General features: G+C 62.2%; 1 pseudogene; it reads right to left on the bottom strand.

Moving 5' to 3' along the window:
• Positions 1 to 5000, bottom strand: part of LOC126434639 (large subunit ribosomal RNA) — a 7960-nt pseudogene that overhangs the window by 2074 nt on the left and 886 nt on the right.

Genomic DNA, 5000 nt, shown 5'->3' with positions numbered 1-5000 from the left:
ATGGCGCTTGACCCGGGACCCGTGCGTCCTAAAGCAAGCCTGAAGTACGTGGTTGGCGGTCTCCACGGCCTGGCACCCCGCGCGGCATCTGGTGTCCGCCTCCCGCCCGCGACTGCGCCGTGCCTTCGTAGGGAAGGCGTTGATGCGGGCGCGGAGGGCGTCGATGTATTCACGCCCAGATAGCAGGCGACTGGTGTCGGCGACCCACTGATGTTGGCCACTGACGGCGGCAGAAGATGACAGTGCCGCACCGTCAATGGCGATGTGTAGGCGCGCCGCCCACATTTCCCCAACCTGCGTTGACGATTTGAGGAGGTGGCCCTCCCACATTAGGTGGCGCTCCAGCACCTCGATCTCACGCTGTACCTCATCCATGCCTACACCGTCGCAGGCTGGCCCTATCCTCTTCAGCGCCAGGAGACGGGACCGACGGAGGGTCGGACCCATCCATCGGCAAGATGGAATGCCGAGGCCCCCCTGGGCAACAGGAGCGTGGAAGTATCCCAGGGGGGTGTCCGCCGGAAGGCGGAACCATCTCCTGACGGCGGCCCGGATGGTAACGTCGGCCGACTTCAATGCACCCACCCGGGTGCGGCTGAGGGCCAGCCCGTGGTACAGGCCAGGGAGAAGTACGTTGGTGAGAGCGTGGAGGCGCTGTTGCGGCTTCAGCGGAGCTCGGGAGATGACGTCAAGCTGCTCCACCAGGTGGCTACGTGGATTGAAGACACAGCGACCCGCCGTGGAAAATTGCAGCCCCAGGTACCGGAAGGTTTCACCCACACGCAGGGCAGGCATGGTGGTATTGCCTGCTGTGAAGGTGACATTGCTGTCCACCTTCACCTTCTTCTCGCGCCCTGACGCGACTAAGGCGAGGGTGAAACACTTCCGGGCGTTGATCTGCAGCCCCAGGTGGGCGAGGGCTGCGGTAGCTGCGTCGATGAGGGACTGCAAGCCCCTCGGGGTCGCTGCAAACAGCAAGACGTCATCTGCAAAGGCCGCAGCGTTGACTCTGCGACCGAGGATCCGAGCTCCGATGTGGGAGGGCAGTTGGCCTAAAACGTAGTCCACCGCAAAGTTGAACAGGAGGGGGGAGAGGGGATCGCCCTGGCGAACGCCCCGTGCTGGCTGCACAGACACGCCCACGCCGGCGCCGTCCGCTATCACTGTCGTGCTGCCCTCGTAGCACCGCTCGACATACTCGACAAAGCAATCCGGCAGGCCATGCGCCTTCAGCACGGGCCGAAGGGCAGCATGATCTACCGAATCGAATGCCTTGGATACGTCGATCGATGCCACAAAGACAGAGCGGCAGGAGCGAACTGCGTCGGTGAGAGCAGTGTCCAAGATGAAGGTATTTTCCAACATCCCATCCCGAGGGATGAATGCCCGCTGACGTTCGTCCACAGCACATGCGCGCATCAGGCGTGACGCGAGAACCTTGTGAAAGGTCCGCGCCAACACCGAGCAGACCGTAATGGGGCGAAAGTCAGCGGGGGATGTTGGTGCAGCCGTTTTCGGGAGAAGGGACGTCCGCGCGCGAAGCAGGCGTTCCGGAAGGGCGCGGGCCAGAAGGAAGAGATTCATCACTTTCACCAGGACTTCGTGCGGCAGGCGCCGCAACTCCGCTGGGGTAAGGCCGTCCGGCCCGGCTGCTGATCCCCTGGGCGGCAACGCGGCGGCGACCTCCTCATGTGTGACCGGCCCCCATATGCACTCGAGAGCGACAGGCTCTGAGTGCGGGAGGAGGCGGTCACGAATGAAGCCCGCGGTGGAGATGGGCTTCTTGGTGAAGAGGTCCGCCCAGAAGTCCAGCAGACCAGGGATGGCAGGTGGCGGCTGGAGCAGGGTGCCATCCAAGAGGCCGCGCACGCAACGCGCACGCGACCGTCGGAAGGCATCCTGCGTTCTCGCGTACTCCCAGCGGCGCCGCTTGCGCTTCTGCGTCGGCGGCGCGGCAGGCGGCCGCTTCGATGGTTGGCGCGGCCGCTGTGTCCTGGTGATTGATCTCTCCCCTCTGGACCCGACCGACGCAAGGGCATCCGGGAGCATGCCCAGGATGACATCGGGCGGCGTGCCCCGCCCCAGACCGATGACACGATCCAGGGCAGAGAAACGCTGGGCGGAAGCGGGTAGCCCCGCCAGATGCTCCCAGATGGCGGCGTCAGTCGGCCCCTCCGGCGGCGGCCCGGTGGTGTCGGCCGCGAAGTCCTCGGCTGCGTCAACGGGCGGCGCAGCGGCCTCGCCCGCGTCAGGCAGCGGGCTCGCCGCTCCCCGGCGGGACGCCGGCTCTTCCCCCCGACCGATCTCAAGCGCCTCCATGAATTGGCGGACAAGCTGCTTGTGGGCAGCTTGCCGCCGTCGGCACTTGATTGCCTCAAGCGTTCGGTCGGGGAACATCCTGATGAGCTCTTGATTTACAAAGAAGAACCGGGCGTCCCTCTCGAGGAACAGTTCGGCCTCTGCCTTGGCGAGCGACAGGACTTCTTCCTCCGTCCACCTCGCGCGATGCCTCTCCGTGACGATCTCCGCGTTGGCGGCCGCAAGATGTTGGCGGCGGCGATGGACCCCGAGACCGTTCTTGGTTGTAAAGCTGCGGTGGCACTCGCTACAGGTATACATAGCTGCAAAAGTTACAAGATTTTCGGCACGGCCGGTTGGCCGGCTAGGTGCTGGGGGAGTTGGGGTGGCACCTTCAGCGGAAGGGCCACCACTTATTCTCTGCTTACTGCCCCCAACTAAAAAAAAGGGATAGTGCGAGGGGGGGCTGGTAACCCCCCCAAGCCCCTGGTGCGGTCTTCCACTCTGCGAAATCAGCGGGCCCACGAGAAGGGGAGAAGACCGCAGGAGAGGAGAGGCTAAGAGGGCTAGGCCCATGTATTGCGCATCACTCTCCCTGTAACTATAACCCAAGGAAGGCACCTCGCAGCAGCAGCACGACTACATCAAGACCGCACTTCGAGAAGCCAAGTCCGGATGCAGCCACACCGCCGCCACTTGGCCACCTTAAGAGAGTCATAGTTACTCCCGCCGTTTACCCGCGCTTGCTTGAATTTCTTCACGTTGACATTCAGAGCACTGGGCAGAAATCACATTGCGTCAACACCCGCTAGGGCCATCGCAATGCTTTGTTTTAATTAGACAGTCGGATTCCCCCAGTCCGTGCCAGTTCTGAGTTGATCGTTGAATGGCGGCCGAAGAGAATCCGCGCACCCGCGCGCCCCCGGAGGAGCACGCTAAGGCGGACGCGGCCTCGCAGCAAGGAAGATCCGTGGGAGGCCAAGGCACGGGACCGAGCTCGGATCCTGCACGCAGGTTGAAGCACCGGGGCGCGAACGCCGCGCAGGCGCGCGCATCCTGCACCGCCGGCCAGCACGAGGCCAACCGACGGCGAGAGCAGACCACGCCCGCGCTAAACGCCCGCACTTACCGGCACCCCTACGGCACTCACCTCGCCCAGGCCCGGCACGTTAGCGCTGACCCACTTCCCGACCAAGCCCGACACGCCCCGATCCTCAGAGCCAATCCTTATCCCGAAGTTACGGATCCAATTTGCCGACTTCCCTTACCTACATTATTCTATCGACTAGAGGCTCTTCACCTTGGAGACCTGCTGCGGATATGGGTACGAACCGGCGCGACACCTCCACGTGGCCCTCTCCCGGATTTTCAAGGTCCGAGGGGAAGATCGGGACACCGCCGCAACTGCGGTGCTCTTCGCGTTCCAAACCCTATCTCCCTGCTAGAGGATTCCAGGGAACTCGAACGCTCATGCAGAAAAGAAAACTCTTCCCCGATCTCCCGACGGCGTCTCCGGGTCCTTTTGGGTTACCCCGACGAGCATCTCTAAAAGAGGGGCCCGACTTGTATCGGTTCCGCTGCCGGGTTCCGGAATAGGAACCGGATTCCCTTTCGCCCAACGGGGGCCAGCACAAAGTGCATCATGCTATGACGGCCCCCATCAACATCGGATTTCTCCTAGGGCTTAGGATCGACTGACTCGTGTGCAACGGCTGTTCACACGAAACCCTTCTCCGCGTCAGCCCTCCAGGGCCTCGCTGGAGTATTTGCTACTACCACCAAGATCTGCACCGACGGCGGCTCCAGGCAGGCTCACGCCCAGACCCTTCTGCGCCCACCGCCGCGACCCTCCTACTCGTCAGGGCTTCGCGGCCGGCCGCAAGGACCGGCCATGACTGCCAGACTGACGGCCGAGTATAGGCACGACGCTTCAGCGCCATCCATTTTCAGGGCTAGTTGCTTCGGCAGGTGAGTTGTTACACACTCCTTAGCGGATTCCGACTTCCATGGCCACCGTCCTGCTGTCTTAAGCAACCAACGCCTTTCATGGTTTCCCATGAGCGTCGATTCGGGCGCCTTAACTCGGCGTTTGGTTCATCCCACAGCGCCAGTTCTGCTTACCAAAAGTGGCCCACTTGGCACTCCGATCCGAGTCGTTTGCTCGCGGCTTCAGCATATCAAGCAAGCCGGAGATCTCACCCATTTAAAGTTTGAGAATAGGTTGAGGTCGTTTCGGCCCCAAGGCCTCTAATCATTCGCTTTACCGGATGAGACTCGTACGAGCACCAGCTATCCTGAGGGAAACTTCGGAGGGAACCAGCTACTAGATGGTTCGATTAGTCTTTCGCCCCTATACCCAGCTCCGACGATCGATTTGCACGTCAGAATCGCTACGGACCTCCATCAGGGTTTCCCCTGACTTCGTCCTGGCCAGGCATAGTTCACCATCTTTCGGGTCCCAACGTGTACGCTCTAGGTGCGCCTCACCTCGCAATGAGGACGAGACGCCCCGGGAGTGCGGAGGCCGCCGCCCCGTGAAGGGCGGGGAAGCCCCATCCTCCCTCGGCCCGCGCAAGGCGAGACCTTCACTTTCATTACGCCTTTAGGTTTCGTACAGCCCAATGACTCGCGCACATGTTAGACTCCTTGGTCCGTGTTTCAATACGGGTCGTGAAATTGTCCAAAGCTGAAGCGCCGCTGAC

The sequence above is a fragment of the Schistocerca serialis genome, unplaced genomic scaffold (genome assembly GCF_023864345.2).
Source record: "Schistocerca serialis cubense isolate TAMUIC-IGC-003099 unplaced genomic scaffold, iqSchSeri2.2 HiC_scaffold_1192, whole genome shotgun sequence".
NCBI lineage: Eukaryota > Metazoa > Arthropoda > Insecta > Orthoptera > Acrididae > Schistocerca > Schistocerca serialis.
This window is presented reverse-complemented; position numbering and strand designations above follow the sequence as displayed.